Source organism: Podarcis gaigeae, assembly GCF_964106915.1.
Source record: "Podarcis gaigeae genome assembly, chromosome: 2".
In the NCBI taxonomy this organism is placed as follows: Eukaryota; Metazoa; Chordata; class Lepidosauria; order Squamata; family Lacertidae; genus Podarcis; species Podarcis gaigeae.
The window spans coordinates 7,369,310-7,386,997 of record NC_139679.1 but is presented as its reverse complement, the minus strand read 5'-3'; the positions used below and the strand labels follow the sequence as shown (position 1 = coordinate 7,386,997).

The 17,688-nt window shown below is 45.4% G+C and overlaps 1 long non-coding RNA gene across 1 annotated transcript in view; it reads left to right on the top strand.

Moving 5' to 3' along the window:
• Positions 1-9,486: 9,486 nt before the first annotated feature.
• Positions 9,487-17,688, top strand: part of LOC310840260 — a 29,727-nt gene continuing 21,525 nt past the window's right edge. The window contains exon 1 of the long non-coding RNA XR_014561881.1: positions 9,487-9,704. This is a non-coding gene — a long non-coding RNA (uncharacterized lncRNA). The remainder of the gene's footprint in view (positions 9,705-17,688) is intronic.

The window sequence follows — 17,688 nt, the reverse complement described above, 5'->3', positions numbered from 1 at the left end:
TACTTGCACTTTGACGTGCTTTCGAACTGCTAGGTTGGCAGGAACAGGGACCAGTGGCATAGCGTGGGTTGTCAGCACCCGGGGCAAGGCAAGTAATTTGTGCCCCCTAACCCGTGGATTTGCGCCCCCTAACCCTAACCCCCAGATGTTGCGCCCAGTGCAGCTGGCCCCCCCTGCACCCCCCACGCTACGCCACTGGCAGGGACTGAGCAACGGGAGCTCACCCCATTGCGGGGATTCGAACCGCCGACCTTCTGATCGGCAAGCTCTAGGTTCTGTGGTTTAACCCACAACGCCACCCACATCCCATTGCATCACAATTAAAACATGCATATAAATATTACTGTTTCAGGAGCAGGCCACTAAATAATCTTAAAAGGTAAAGGTAAAGGACCCCTGACAGTTAAGTCCAGTCGCAGACGACTCTGGGGTTGTGGTGCTCATCTCACTTTATAGGCCGAGGGAGCTGGTGTGTGTCCACTCCGCAAACAGTTTTTCCGGGTCATGTGGCCAGCATGACTAAGCCGCTTCTGGCGAACCAGAGCAGTGCATGGAAACGCCGTTTACCTTCCCACCAGACCTATACCTATTTATCTACTTGCACTTTTTTTTGGCGTGCTTTCGAACTGCTAGGTGGGCAGGAGCTGGGACTGAGCAAAGGGAGCGCACCCCGTCATGGGGATTCGAACCGCCGACCTTCTGATCGGTAAGCCCTAGACGCTCAGTGGTTTAGACCACAGCGCCACCACGTCCCCGGTGCACTGGGTGACCTGATCTTTTATTTCCCTTCTCTTTCCTCCCCCTCCCCTTTTATGAAGATTACCCGCTCTGGGACCCCACAGCTAATTCTCCCCTGGCCTCCTCACTGGCCCAAGTAGGACTAATTCAGCCAACTAGCCCTAGAGACTATCTAATGTTTATTGGATGGATTTTCCCCAAATTGATTTTTGAACTTTGAATTTTATTGTTATTCATGCTTTTATACTGTACTTTATGCTGCTTCTATGTTGTATTACAATTAAGTGTTTTAAATTTGTTGTTAGCCGCCCTGAGCCCGGTTTTCTGAACTGAGAAGGGCGGGGTATAAATAAAAAGTTATTTATTTATTTATTTATTTATTTATTTATTAGAAGGTGATTGGGCCGGATCCTGCCCCCGGGCCTTAGTTTGCCTACCCATGCCCTAGGTTGTAATATTATTATTGTGGGAGTGGGGCCTTGACTTCTCTCTGTTTGTTTTTCTCAACACCATGAATAATTTCGTACACCTCTATAATCTCCCCCTTTTTTTCTTATCTAACCTGCCTGAATTATCTCAGTTTTGCCTTTCCACTCCCTATCAGTCCCAGCACCCAATGGATTTATGGTATTGGATAAAGCACAATATATGTCTCTCTTCTTATTTTCCTTTCCTATTCAAATTTCCAGATGGTGGCAGTAGCACACTGCAGAAGAAAGGTGCTGGAAATTATTTCATCTAAGAAAAATATCAAAGGAGAGGAGAGAAGCCATTTCGCATCCATGCACTTCACTTTCTGGGAAACATCCAGTGAGTTTTGCAGTGAGGTGGCTGGTTTAGTTCCTGATGCAAGAACTTTCTGAAGCAACAAGATTCCTTTCTTAGTGCAGTACTGCAATTAATGCAGGTTTCAGGATTTGGAGGCTTGTACATACCAGGGCCCTGGGATTTGGAAATTAGGCAGATGGAGGCAGCAACTTCCCCTGCAATGTTGTTTGCTTGTTGCTAGCCTGGACTGTCCTTCTGTTTTGCCTTGTTGCCTACTCCCAACAAGTTACAGACAGCACCACTGGAGAAAACCCCGTACTGAGCAAGCAGGCAGAGAAGCAGGCAGCTCAGATCACACACTCCAGCAGCCATGACACAGGCTGTCACCACCACTGTTCCACATCATCACTTGTCTAGCCGGACAGTGCTCAGGGTACCAGGTGGAGCAGAGAATGAAGGGTAGCAGGCATTGGAAGAAGCAGGGGATTTGAATCAGTTCACTGACCTACCTATTTTGCGCTTTCCAATATGTCAAGCAAAATGCAGCCATCCTTTGAAATTTGCACTTCTCTGGATTTTGCAGTGCAGTCCTTCAGCCAAGTAAAAGGTAAAGGGACCCCTGACCATTAGGTCCAGTTGTGGCCGACTCTGGGGTTGCGGCACTCATCTCGCTTTATTGGCCGAGGGAGCCGGCGTACAGCTTCCGGGTCATGTGGCCAGCATGACTAAGCCGCTTCTGGCGAACCTGAGTGGCGCACAGAAATGCCATTTACCTTCCCGCTGGAGCGGTACCTATTTATCTACTTGCACTTTGACGTGCTTTCAAACTGCTAGGTTGGCAGGAGCAGGGACTGAGCAACGGGAGCTCACCCTGTCGCGGGGATTCGAACCGCCGACCTTCTGATCGGCAAGTCCTAGGCTCTGTGGTTTAACCCACAGTGCCACCCACGTCCCTTAAGCCAAGTAACATGTACCAAAATGGCAAAAAAGTGTTAGACAAGTTCTGCTTTCTTGAATGCACTGTGCAAGGTTGGGACAGAGGTCCAGGGAAGGGATACACCACTCTCTCTCCTTACTCTCTCCTGGCTGTTGCCAAATCCTAGAAGTTCAAAGAACTAAAAATGCCACCTTGGCCAAAACTTTGTTCAGGATGGGGACCAGCCATGCCCAGAGACCCCTCAACACATTGATGGAAGCCAGGAAAGCTGCCTGTGTGGTCAGTATAAACTGCAGGAGAAAGGAGATAGAAAATACAACCAATATTTTCCAGTGGTAGAGGCGTTGGTGGGGGACATGTTGGTTCATTTCCTAAGGCTGGAAAAATCCAAAATCAGATGGAATAGATTCTCATATCCAAACCTGGTCAAGATCCAAGTGCATTATTTTATTCATTATCACATCCCTTCCTTGGGGCAATATAAATATAGGTGGAGTTGTCCCCTTTGATCTTCACAGCAACCCTGTTTTGTGCGTTTGTTATGTTAGGGTTAGAAATCTTGACTGGCACAAGATCACTCATTGCATTTCATGGCTGAGAGAGGATCTGAACTGAGGTTTCCCCTGTCCAAGTACAGCATGCTGTCCAGTACACCAGATCTCAGCTGCTCTCTAGCCACCACAATTTGTTATGCTCCTAATGCCCTCTGGCCAGGTAAGGGAAGCTTGTCGTTCGACATCCTTGGCGGGGGCCCAAGGCTGAAAAATGGTGGTGCAGGAGATGCAGAACTCTGGTGGGAAGGGGGACAGGCAGTAAATCTGAGCCAAATCAAGCCCACTGAAGGTGCTTCCTGTGGCCACCCCTGAGATGTGAGAGGTGTGTGATGGGAGTGAGAGGAGGAGCATCTGTGGCAACAAAGAACCAGTTTGGTGACATGGCCAGCATGTCAGACGAGGAGTGGGGAGATCCAGGTTCATGCTCCCTCATGGTGACAGCTTAGGCCAGTGACTCTCTCCTTCCCTCAACATAGACCACCTCACAAGGTTGTTGTGAGGATAAAATGTGGAGAGTACAGTGGTACCTCAGGTTAAGAACTTAATTCGTTCCAGAGGTCTGTTCTTAACCTGAAACTGTCCTTAACCTGAAGCACCACTTTAGCTAATGGGGCCTCCTGCTGCTGCAGTGCTGCTGCTGCGCAATTTCTGTTCTCATCCTGAAGCAAAGTTCTTAACCCGAGGTACTATTTCTGGGTTAGCGGAGTCTGTAACCTGAAGCGTCTGTAACCTGAAGCGACTGTAACCTGAGGTACCACTGTACTTACTGTCTGTCTGTCTTTGTATGTATGTATGTATGTATGTATGTATGTATGTATGTATGTAGCTCCTTGGAGGAAAAAGTGGGATATAAACATCTCATTCAACAATAGCAAACAAGAAGACCTTCTACCCATGACTCCATTCGTAAATCCTCCTGAGAAATGGTGGCTGACCTGAGCAGTAGGAGGATAACATACAGGGCCTCTGCTGAGTCCAGAACAAGCACTGAGCCCAGTGGAATTTAATTATCATGGGTGTGGAACAGAAAGCTTTTGGACCAAGCTGTAATCTTTCCCTCTCGTGCAATTACTGTACCCTAATCAGCAAGTGGCTTTCACAAACGGCAACTTTGAAAAAATCCTGGAGAGCCATGGCCAGTCGGTGTAGACCATACTCAGCCAAATGGGCCCACAGTCTGATTTGGTATAAGGTGGTTTCCTATGTTCCTGGAACAGCACCACAAATTGCTCCTCAATTTCTTCAGTGGGAACCACAATATAAGAGATGACCAGCTTGCTTCCTCAGAACTGTCCTGTGGTGTTGCTACAATCGGATTCCACCCTAGCCATGGGTGTAGTCCTTCTCGAGTATGCACTTTTGCCAAGGTATAGCAAGGTTTAAAAACACCAGCAATCATCTCCGAGTGCCTCTTACCACTGATGACAGAGTTGTGACTCAGCCCTATTCTCCCACAGGGAGTGCAGTTTGGCAGATTGACCCCAGGATGGTTGCAAAGGCCTTTGGGGTGAATTCAGATGAAAGGCACAGGGAGTTTCATTAAGTGCTTAGCTATTGACATTCGCGGTCATTTGGGTTAAAGACTATTTGCACCTACCATGCATTTAAGGTAATTAAGCCTCACACCACACACTGTGTGGCATGTAATTACCAGCTTGCTTTTTTCTTCTTTTTCTTTTAAGAGATGGGGAAAAAACCAAGGCAGAGGATGGTTGAGGCACCAACTGCCCTCAAGGCCAATTGGGGATTGCTGGGCTTTTTCCTAGTCCAGGGAAGCTGTGGTCCACAGTGTTGGACTCTAGCTTCCATAAGCCCCAGCCAATATGCCCCAAAAGCGGGTGATGGGAGTTGTAGTCCAGCAACATTCACAGGTTCCCCATTTCTGCCCTAGTTCTTCAGGTATGTTCCCTCCTAAACTTTCTTGGACCATGAACCACATTACCAAGTACATGATGAGGCCTCCTGTGACATCATTTGCCCTTCCTATCAAGCTGGAGGCACATGTTTCAATGGAAACAAGCCAAGGGGCTGATTGTTCTAGAAACAGGAAGCATACTATGCTGTTCCAATGGATTCCTTCTCCAAATTCAAACTACAAGGTAGCTGGTTAGCCAGGGCTGACATTTGGCAGTGTGTGGGCACACAAGTCCTGTAATAAGTTGGGGTTCAATATATTGAGACAATAGATAAAGTTTTGGTTTTATTAAGTAGGATTTACAACAAACACTAGTTTTCTGCTGGAGCTCTATTAGCAAGCCAGACTCCACCCCCTCACACCATTCCCCAGGGATCATTTCCAGACTCCCACTCCAATGTTTCTTTGTAAGGAAATGTCCACAACTTACTGCAATCACTACAAGCCCTATCTGCACAACAGTCCTAGCAGAACATGGGTGTACCAGGACAGGGTACACATCACAGTTTGTGGTGCTTTCACAACAACTGTGCAGCTTGCTAGACTGTCCTGTTTGTGCAGCTGGCCTTTGCAACAGCTTATGCCCATGAGCGCCACAAATTCCAACATTCCTAGTGCCCCATCATGTTTCTCTTTGTATGAGAAATCAAATGCAAAAGCCGTCCACTTATATACCAGCCGTTCATTCTTCCTCAGAACACATGATGCTATGTCAGCCTTAGCTTGGCTGGCCTATTGCATTTTGGTGCCTGAGATAGGATATCTAGATGGAACACCTTCCTAGATAAACTGGGTAGTCTTCCTTTGGAAGCCAGGATCTGCATAAAAGCATCACTCCGTTCACTGCAAACCCCAAAACAACAGCTCCTTTTCACTGAGGTTAGAACAGGGGGACATCCTCATGGATTGTGTCCCATGCCTTAAATCTGCCCATCTGCCACAATGCCACCATTCACAGCATCCCAAATTTGTCAGCTGAGGCAGTTGCTTCACTTCAAAATGTTGTTGTTGTTTAGTCGTGTCCGACTCTTCGTGACCTCATGGACCAGAGCACGCAAGGAGGCACTCTTCAATATAGGACTACTTCAGGATAGGAAACTGCAAGTCAAACCATTGGTTCATCTTACAATATTGTCTAAATGCTGGCTGGCAAAGGCTCTCTAGGTTTTCCGACCGAAGATGCCAGGGATTGAATCTGAGATCTTCTACATGTAGAAAATGTGTTCTACCACCGAGCCACAACTCTTCCATTTTGTTTCATGGCTGAGCTGGTGGCCACCTCTGAGCTTGGAGGGACATTTTATCAGGAACACCACAAATGGGAAGGGCTTTCCTCAGGGCCAGCTCCAAGGCACTTAGAATGGGAGATGACTGTCTCCCCATCCATGGAAAGTCTCTTCCCTCTTATTTATCCTTGCTGGATATCGGGTTAAAGTGGGTGGGCACATCTGAAGAAGAGGTGGATGTTGGCAGTGACAGCATTCTTGTGGGCAAGCATTCTAATTACCCATAATGCTTAGGGCCATATGCAATGCTATATGCACTATGGGGAAGGACTGAAAGGTGCAAGCTTGAACTTGCCCATCTAGGCACCAGAGTAGCAAAACCAGGGAAGACACGTTGCAGAATCCAGTGTTGGATTCCATTGTTAAAATCTCTAGGGTTCTCCTTCAGTACGAAACAGTCCTTTGGCTAATTTTTTCCACCTCACTGGGAAGAGAAAACTTGCCCTTGGTTGAGGCTGACAGATCTGCCCTGGCCTGGGGCCTTTCTGATGTCAGCATTGTTCCCTGAAAAAGGCACCGCCCGATGTGTCTCCTTTGTGCTCGGAGCATCCACAGTGTCTTGGGATGAGGAATTATAAAAACGAGGGGGCAGTGGCGGCTCCAGCCTGCTTCTGTACTCCACCCCACCCGTCCCCTACTTTATGTTCACAGGCCAAAGTCTTTTGGGGGCTTTCAAGAAGAGACAGGGCTCTATCAGCAAGTGGGACCATTAATCTATTCAGATTGGATAAATCCAAAAGGTCCATTTCACCCTATTGTACAGGCTCTACTTAGATAAGTAGAGTCATCCTAAGATCACAACCAAACTATACACCCAAACAATTTTAACAGCCATGGCTTCCCCCAAGGAATCATGGGAACTGGAATTTACTCCTCACGCAGCTGCAATTCACAGCACCATTAACAAACTACAGTTCCCATGATTCCTTGCTGGAATCCAGACACGTTAAATGTATTGCCACAACCAGGTACCAGTTCAGAATTACCTTGAAAATGGACTGAAATTTCAAGTGAGTGGATAAGAATTGAGTTTGCCATTTTGCATTTCTGTGACATAAAAAATAAGGGCATTGCTGTGGACGTGTAAAGTGTGTTCTCCCTAAACAGAGAGCACGTGTTGCGGTTGGGAAAACATGCCACCTTGCCATGACTAGGCAGTTTTGAGAGAAAACCCAAGCCTTCTAAAGGGTTAAGATTGGGTTGCTGGGGAGTTTTGAATGTTGCCAGTTCAGAGGAGGGGTTAGAGTCTATAAATATAGGGGGCCAGACGTTGGACTTCCTCTTGGCCGTTTTGCTGCGGATCACCCGCCCTCCCTCCCTTTAATAGGGGGTTTTTTCTTGATCGCTTGACCTTGCTATGCCTGTCATGGTGTCGTCTGCCTTGGTGCAGGGGCACGGTAGGAATTTTTCCATCTGGCTGATTGGCTGGTGCCATTTGGTTTTCGCCTACTGCGTAGCAAATCGTCACAACTTGTAAGGTTGGCGGTTAGGCATTGGTTAAAGTGGTGCTTGGAGGGGTAAGTGCCTACCCCTCCAAATGATGCGAAGGGAATTCCGTTAAAGGAATCCAGGGGCTTGCCATTCTTTTCGTCCTTGTCCTTGGCATCGGACTTGGGCCGTGCAAGCCCCACAGGAACATGAGGGTGAGAAGTGAGGGACTGTTGCCCAGCTTCATTTTCTCACCCAATACTTGTTTCCCACTCTGGCTTCCGCTGGTGTCCGGAATGCCAGCTCTGTCCCTGAGGGCATGGACAGATAGTCATAACCAATGCCTAAGCAACCACTCACATATTTTGTATTGAATAAAGTTGTGGCCAAAATTATGCCAAAAACCTAAACAAAAATTACGTGTGAAGTGTGAATTTTTTTGGGGTGGCAATTGTGGGACTCAACACGCAACATCCCTATCTTCACCCCAAGGACCTCGCCCTAAGTCATCCCCCCCTGCAACTCTACATTTCTGAAGGCTCTTTGTTTGCAATGTATTATATTGTACTGTACCAGTTCTATACCAGTTTTTATTGTTCCTTAGAAGGACAGACATAAATTTGGATACTCTTAATGATGTTGGGTATGTTTCAGTGGATTGTCTTAAAGTAACTGAGGAGTACACTGCCTTGGTAACTTTAAGTTCAATGTTGGCATAGAAATGATTTTAATAAATAAATAAATAGTGAAGAAATACTCATTTACTCTGCAATATTATGTCCCACCCTGGCTTCCTATATTCTTCAACAACAATGACAACAACGCACACACATGCGCCCAGCACACTATGCAGCGTCACACAGATTTTTACCCAAAGATTTCGCATGCACTTGTGCACACACAAAATGCCTATGTTATAAATCATTGGTTTTTCAGCTGGTGGGCCATGATGTACAGCTGGGTCCTACTCTTGAATTAAAATTGCATCACACCAGGGAAATCACCACATTTTCTTTTCTTTTCTTTTCTTTTCTTTTCTTTTCTTTTCTTTTCTTTTCTTTTCTTTTCTTTTCTTTTCTTTTCTTTTCTTTTCTTTTCTTGGAAGGTGAATAGATGGCAAAAGAATAAATGAGAGAGAAAGGAGGAAGCTGGAAGTTTACTTTAAGTGGAGCCTGTGTTGTAGATTGTGATTGAAAGTCAACACTAAGAATTGTTGGAAGATGCGCCGGCCTCAGTGAAGCATATTTCACACTCCCAGCACCAATGTTTTCTGTTCTTTCTTGGGTTTTCCCTTTAAAGCCCATTTGTTCATTTTCTTTCAGCACACAAACTAAGAAACTTTTGCAAATATTTCCTATGGTAACCTAGAGTAACGCTCTTCAGAACTGCTTTCTCGCACACACACACCCCATCTTCCTAGGGCAGCTGATGTCAGCACATCTTACAAAACCAGCCAAGGCAAGTCCTTGGAGGAAAAAAATGCAAACACACACACAAAGCTGAGCAGCTACTAGCCAGGGCCAGTCACCCTGGCATGGAAAGTGCAACCTTTCCCAGTGACAACATGGCTCAGAAATTCCAAGCAAGAGAGAACAGGGAGCAGCAAGGAGCCAGCCTTAACCACAAGGCAAGGTTCCCCCCCCACCTCCCTGAGCTGCTGGGTTCAGCCTTAGTTGGAAAAATGTGTCTCTTCTACACTAAGCTTTTGGTATAGAAGTGAGGAACTCTGGACAGAGGGTATGCAGCCTTTGGGCTGAAAAGGGTTCCCCACTCCTGCTCCGTTGAACGTTAATTATCTCCTGACCTCAGATGAGGTACACCAGAGTGGAAGACCTGAATGAACTACAGTGGTACCTCAGGTTAAGTACTTAATTCGTTCCGGAGGTCCGTACCTAACCTGAAACTGTTCTTAACCTGAAGCACCACTTTAGCTAATGGGGCCTCCTGCTGCTGCCACTCTGCCGAAGCACGATTTCTGTTCTCATCCTGAAGTAAAGTTCTTAACCTGAAGCACTATTTCTGGGTTAGTGGAGTCTGTAACCTGAAGCATATGTAACCTGAAGAGTATGTAATCCAAGGTACCACTGTAAAGGGGTTGAAAGCTGCATCAAACTGCCCATGCCCTGTAAAAAACCAAAGAAACAGAACAACAAAAGCAACAGCAGCAAAGGATTCCCGCTGAATTAGTTCCACTTAATTTGCAATTCCAAAATCCTGAGAGAACAACTCCAGGTGGGACATTATGTACAAACTCCAGAGACTGGTGTCAACATTCATGCATGAAATATTTCTGACTTCTGCAACTGATGAGAACAGTCTCCCCCCCCCATGAGTGAAACTGAACAAGCTTTTTTTAAAAAAACCACACCTTGATTAAAAAGTCACAGGGTTACCAGAGGTGAAAATTGAGCTGTATCTGGTTCTTGAGCTGCCAATTGGCCAGACTTATGTGGAACTCTTGAACTGGCCTTGCCAGAACCTTCCCAGACACTGAGCGCTATGGAGAACACCTTCTCTCCCCTTCCTTCTTACATGGAACCATTTCCCTTTCTTCATATTCGATCTGATCTCTGGAGAATACCAAAGGGCAGCTTCCATATATGCAGGCTCTACTATGAGACTATTTAAATCATGGGGAGGCAATGTGGTGTGTGTCCCCGCCCTCCCCTGATGATACTGGACTTCAGCTTACATCAGCACAGCCAATAGGCAGGGATCATAGGATCTGTAGTCCATCAACATCTTGAAGACCCCATATTGTTTACTACTGATTTAAATTAGTGAGGGCTTGGCACCCCATGTAACTTTAGGTCAAGAACACTCGCAATATGACCTGACATCATCTGAGGCTACTGGTGCCTCCCATGCAGGAGAGGTGAAGAAGACTTTAGCCTGTGGTACTCAAGGAAGACGCGGGAGGCACTGTGGGTTAAACCACAGAGCCTAGAACTTGCCGATCAGGAGGTCAGCGGTTCGAATCCCAGTGACTGGGTGAGCTCCTGTTGCTCGGTCCCTGCTCCGGCCAACCTAGGAGTTCGAAAGCACGTCAAAGTGCAAGTAGATAAATAGGTACTGCTCCGGCGGGAAGGTAAACGCCATTTCCGTGCGCTGCTCTGGTTCGCCAGAAGCTCCCTCGGCCAATAAAGCGAGATGAGCGCTGCAACCCCAGAGTCGGTCACGACTGGACCTAATGGTCAGGGGTCCCATTACCTTTACCTTTACTCAGGGAAGACAGAGCGTCAACACTGGGAATGGAATCCAGCGTTGTGGGGAATGCACTCAGGGAGAAAGAGTAGAGTTAGGGTGTTTCCATCTGTGAGCCAAACCAAGTGACACCATTTTTTTCTTTTCATTTATGAGGAGAACACTGAAGGTCTGCCTTGGCCTTTTGATGTGTCATGTGCAGGTTTTTCCCTCAGGGAATGGAGGGTGAACCTGTCACAGCTTGATGGATGTTCACTCAGCCACTGCTTTCCCAGCAGAATTTTTCAGCAGCTGTGTAGCTATCCTCACCCCAAGTTTATGCAACGTAGCATGGTCACCACTCTGCTGCTATTTTTATTTTATTTTTATTTATAACAAATGACTGGAAATCAAAAATAATTAAAAGTTTGCCCTTCCCTAAATGGCTAGTCAAAAGCCAATGATTGGCACACAAATGTTTGTTGCCTGACTGCAACATGAAGTGATAAGACTTGCCTGGAAGAGCCTCCACATCACCACCTCAGTTCACCTGAAACGCGACTCTTTCCCCTTGAAGCAGTTCACATTAACACAAACTGACCTCCGAGGCATTGAGTAGTAAGGCCTAGTCTACCCAAGCAGCAGAATACTGTGGAAGAGTCCTAAGGTGGCAGAGGTGGCCAATGTCCATTCCTGTATTGCTCTCCTATGTGTGGTGGAGCGGTTAAGAGCTTTAGACTCGTAATCTGGTGAACTGGATTCGATTCCCCGCTCCTCCACATGCAGCTGCTGGGTGACCTTGGGCCAGTCACACTTCTCCGAAGCCTCTCAGCCTCACTCAACTCACAGAGTGTTTGTTGTGCGGGAGGAAGGGAAAGGAGATTGTTAACCACTTTGAGACTCCTGAAGGGGAGTGATAAAGTGGGGTATCGAATCCAAACCACTCCTCCTCCTCCTCCTCCTCCTCCTCCTCTTCCTCCTCCTCCTCTTCTTCTTCCAAGTTGGCTTGTTGGGGGAGCTTACCACTTTGAGGAGGGTGTCTATTCGAGCCCATTCCTTTCTGTGGAACATTTTCACCTAGGGAATTGTGCTAAGATGTGATGTCTTTCCTGCTGTCTGGAATGATACAGTCCATTCTGCCTTCCTGGATGTCTCTCCCTCATACCACTTCATTATGCTGCATGAATAGCAGACCAGGCCCAAGTCACTGTAGGCCTTTTGTAGTATTCCAACTGCCACCAGTCAATAGGGATGGGTGAGTCTGTCGTTTTCAGTTTCTCTCCATTTCTAATTTTTCCAGACATAAGTTCAGTCCTCCACATTTCCACAACAGTTTGCTGGTTTTTGTGTGTGCCTAATATGCATACTACATGGGTGGTGCTGTGGTCTAAACCACTGAGCCTTTTGGGCTTGCTGATCAGAAAGTCAGCGGTTCAAATCCCCATGATGGGGTGAGCTCCTGTTGCTCGGTCCCAGCTCCTGCCAACCTAGCAGTTCGAAAGCACGTCAAAAAACAAGTAGATAAATAGGTATCACTCTGGCGGGAAGGTAAACAGCGTTTCCATGCACTGCACTGGCTTCGGTGTTCCGTTGCGCCAGAAGCAGCTTAGTCATGCTGGCCACATGACTTGGAAAAACTGTTTGCGGAGCGGACAAAAGCCTTGGTCTGTAAAGCGAGAAGAGCGCTGCAACCCCAGAGTCGTTTGCGACTGGACTTAACTGTCAGGGGTCCTTTACCTTTACTTTAATATACATATATTTGCAAAGCCATTTCCCATAATATAATGCATTTTTGTATGCTGTTTCCACAGTATATGTATATGTACACTTTACAGTAGTATATGCATTTTTGCACAACCTACTTGTTCATATAATTTTGCACTGGAAAATTCAGAAAAGTGTGAATTTTGAATGAGGGTTATGTTTTGATTTGTCTATTGTTTCAGAAAATGTGAATTAGGTAAGTTTGTTTTTAAATGGGAAATGAATTTAGTTCTCCCACCCCATCTCTACCAGCGAATATTAGTGTTTATATTCAAAGAAATTATATTTAGAGTAGATCCACTGAAATTAATGAACCTATATTAGTCATGGCCATTATTTTCCATGGGTCTGTACTGAGTAGAGGTAATATGCAGTACAACACAGTTTTTGTTTTTAAGTCCTCATGAAAATTCATAAGCATTTTAGTGGAAATTTCTCCTTCTCATCCTAATTATTACTGACATTTTTGTATGGCTGCTTCCTTAATATAATGGATGTCTGCATGTTATTTTCACTTATATATGTGTTTTTATGTACACTTTGCTCCAACATATGCAGTTTTGTTCACATTTCCAAGCTGGAGAACTGCATCAGAAAATTTAGACACATGCAAATTTCGAAAGATAAGCGTATTCTGATGTGCATAATCTTTCCAGAAGTGCAGATTAGATAGGTGTAGTTGAAAATGCGAACCAGATCAAATTCCTCCCCAATCCCTGCAAAACCTCTAATGATCACTGAAATAATAATTTATAATAATAATAATTTATTATTTATACCCTGCCCATCTGGCTGGGTTTCCACAGCCACTCTGGGGCGGCTTCCAACAAAATATTAAAATACAGTAGTCCGTAAAACATTAAAAGCTTCCCTAAACAGGGCTGCCTTCAGATGTCTTCTAAAGCAATCATAGTTCTTCCTGAACTGTCACAAGTTCTCCAATTTCATTACGTTCTCCTGACTTAGAGATATCTGAATATTTGCTCAAAACTCCATAGGAGAGAACTAGTGATTTAAAGCCTCAAAGTATACAAACTTCAGCTCAAAACCTACACACATAGAATTCTTTCCTTACTGGTAGGAGGAGAGGACAGAAGCACACTCCTTCGCTACCACACAAGGGAGACAGGATGTTTGCAATACCAAAGTGTCTTACTCAGCACCTCTTAATCTCTCCTTCTCTCCCTTCACTTTTTTCTTTCTGTATTTCTTAAGCACTGGCTCTGTTTTAATTACTGGTATGGGGCTGTTGGAATCACACACTCCCTGATGCTATCATGAAAGAAAAAGTGTTTAGGAAAGCATTGCTTTGTGAGAGATGGTGGGGCGGGAGCCCATACATCGCCTGCTCTGATGTGCCACAAGTTTCCCCACCTCATTCCTTGCATGACTTGGCGTAGCTTAGAAATGCTGCTTTCTTTGCACATCTCAGTGATCCATGCAAAGGCTGCAAACAATGACACACAAAGGCAGAGAGAGGCAGAGAGAGAGAGAGAGGATGCAACAGCTCAGGTCAGTTTCACATGAGTTCATTTTGTCATATGGTGGTTCCATTTAATGTGGTTATGACCTGTTTGACCTCTCTCAGAACTTGTGCGCATTTTTACCTGAAGTTGCTTCCAACTTCTACCAGCACTCAGCCGAGGCTTAGAGTCTCATGTCCTAATCCATGAAACCAAATGTATTTATTCGTTTTTTTAAAAAAGTAAGATGCACCTCAAAAGCTCTCAGCGGAACAATTTATTTATTTACTACAGTGGTACCTCAGGTTAAGTACTTAATTCGTTTCGGAGGTCCGTAGTTAACCTGAAACTGTTCTTAACCTGAAGCACCACTTTAGCTAATGGGGCCTCCTGCTGCTGCCGCACCGCTGGAGCCCAATTTCTGTTCTTATCCTGAAGCAAAGTTCTTAACCTGAAGCACTATTTCTGGGTTAGCAGAGTCTGTAACCTGAAGCGTATGTAACCTGAGGTACCACTGTACAATTATATACCATCCTTCATCCGAGGGTGGTTTACATCATAAAAACACACAAATACACAGGTGGGGTTTTTTTGAGCACGAACTTAGGTGATCTGAGTTCTCTTACCTGTTTTAAATTTAATAATAATAATTTTTTGTCAGGGCCCCCCTGGAAGGATATACATTCAATGCCTGAGCCAAAAATCCACCTGTATCTGTAATCAATAAAGTTGTGGCCATTTCTAATCCAGATCATTGTCTGCTTGAGTTTATTAACCACATTTTATATTTAGTCGCTGCCCGGGGGGTGGCAGCACTGTGACTGGATCAACAATAAACAAACAAACATCATGGTGCGTTCCCACATCTTCCCCCTCCCCAAATACACAATAACAAACAAAACAATACAGTGGTGCCTCGCAAGATGAAATTAATCCGTTCCGTGAGGCTCTTCGTATAGCGGTTTTTTTGTCTTGCGAAGCAAGCCCATTGACAGCTTAGCGGATTAGCGCTATTAGCGGTTTCGCGGCTTTTAGCGGATCAGCTGCTAAGCGGCTTATCAGCGGATTAGCTGATAAGCGGCTTAGCGGCTTAGGAAAAGGGGGGAAAAAGGGGGAAAACCCCGCAGGAACTCGCAAGACATTTCGTCTTGCGAAGCAAGCCCATAGGGAAATTCGTTTTGTGAAGCGCCTCCAAAACGGAAAACCCTTTCGTCTAGTGGGTTTTCCGTTTTGAGAGGCGTTCGTCTTGCGGGGCACCACTGTATTTGTGCCCGCCCTCCGCCACTGCTCAAGAGCTTAAAAGGCCATATATTGTTTAATTAGTCGAAGGCCTGGGAGGAGAGGAATGTTTTGCTGAATCTAACACCCTGTTTCCAAAAGTGTACAGTGATGGTACAGAGTTTTTATAGGAATCCCCTCCCTTATTCAGCTAGGATACCCAAGGAAGGACTTTACAAAGCTCAGCAGCCGCCAGGAGTGGGAGCAGAATGAAGTGACTCATGCATTCAAAAATCGGTTGTTGTCCAGATATTTTGAACTACAGATATTTTGACAGCTATGCCAGAACAAACAACGGTGCTGGCTGCGGATGATGGGAGTTGTAGTCCAACATATGAGAGCCAGTATGATGTAGTGGCTGGGCTGTTGGACTAGACCTGGGTGCCCAGGGTTCAAATTCCTGCTCAGCTATGAACTGTACTTGAGCTGGTCTCTCAGCGTAACCTATTTCACAGGGTTGTTGTGAGGCAGAGAACTACGTTCACCACCTTGAGTACCTTGGAGGAAAGGTGGAATATAATTGTAAATAAATAGAACATCTGGAGAGCACCAGGATGGGGAAGGCTGCAAGAGAATAAAAATGTCTAGGTGCAGGATTCACACAGATAGGTATATTGCTATGTCTCAACACTAAGCAACAGAATAGTCATTCTGTATTCCCAAGAGTGCTTACTTGGGAGTAGACCCCATATCGTGGTGTGAGAATTAATTTTGAGCAAGCATGCATAGGCCTGAGCTACCACTGACTCATAGCTGAGTGTGAAAGTGAACTGTCTCTGTGGAAAATAATTGTGTGCGAGATGATAAGAGGTGTTTTAAAAAATCTGTCTGGGCCTGCAGTGGCTGTTTCACTTAGGCAGGTAAGGTAGAAAGGCTACACCTGTGGAATCACTGCCTCTGCTGTCAGGTCAAGGAGGAAGCATGGCGACTCTGCTGCAAGTCCCAAGTACATGACACCCATGTTCTCTTTTAGTGGTGGGAGCAACTAAATACTGTAAAATTAACTGCCACAATTAGAAATGAAAAAAGATTTAGAGAAGTTACAAATGGGTGTAAGTTAGCAATGCAATGTATTTGAAAAAGATCTAGCAGTTTCAGGAGATGGAAGAGACAGCATTTATTTTCAACATGAATAATATCCTTCTTGAAATGAAATGGGATTGAGACCAATATTTAATAATGTAACAATTGATTACTCAGGAGTTCTTCTATGTGTATTATTTATGCTAGTTATTATCTGTATTCTTAGGTAATCTTAGTAGTTGTTGAAAAGCAGTCCACTCAGAAGCACTAAATTGTACATGACAAAAAAAGAAAAAAGAAAATGACACATGTCTCTTAATATTCACAAAAGGCTCTGTATTCCTAAATTATTTGGGTGTAAAGTATATTAAGATTTTGTAAATATATATATTAAAAAATTACATGGCACTGAAGTACATAAGTGATCAACTCACTTAGGTGGCCTCTCTAGGATAAATAATTGCCCTCACCATTTTGTGGTACAGAGGTTAGGAGGAAACTGAGTTCAGATTTGCCACGGTCCAGCTACAACGATACTTAAAGGTACCCCTGCCCGTATGGGCCAGTCTTGCCAGACTCTAGGGTTGTGCACTCATCTCACTCTATAGGCCGGGAGCCAGCGCTGTCCGCAGACACTTCCGGGTCACGTGGCCAGCGTGACAAGCTGCATCTGGCGAGAGAGCGCAGCACACGGAACGCCATTTACCTTCCCGCTGGTAAGCAGTCCCTATTTATCTACTTGCACCTGAAGGTGCTTTCGAACTGCTAGGTTGGCAGGTGCTGGGACCAAATGATGGGAGCTTACCCCGCCGCGGGGATTCGAACCGCCGACCATGCGATCGGCAAGCCCTAGGCGCTGAGGTTTTACCCACAGCACCACCCGCGTCCCTTACAACGATACTTAAGATTTATTAATTTTTCAAGATTGTTTATAGTTTTAATTAGAATTGGGAGTGGGCTCCACTTTACTTGTAAGCCATCTAGAGTTTACCTAGATGTGTAAATAAACAAGTCTCCAACATTCAGTCACATACCAGTGTGACCAAGAAACAGATCCTGGTTTGAGGCTTTGCAGATGAAGATGTGGGACTATGCAATGACAACAGATTCGATTTTGAACAGTTAAAGTTTTCGGGGAAGATACATGTTTTGACTCATCAGATACCATGAGACCAGTCTTGTCTCCCCTTTACTTCCCCCCATTAGTGAATGGCTGTCATTCACTTCTATTGGGAAAGCGGAGAAAAATTGATGCACTGTTGCAACAAAGGTGAAAAAATGGCCCTGAATCCCTGGCACTGGATGGCTGAGCTCTCAATGGCAGGGATATTGGGTGTGGGTGGGTGTCACA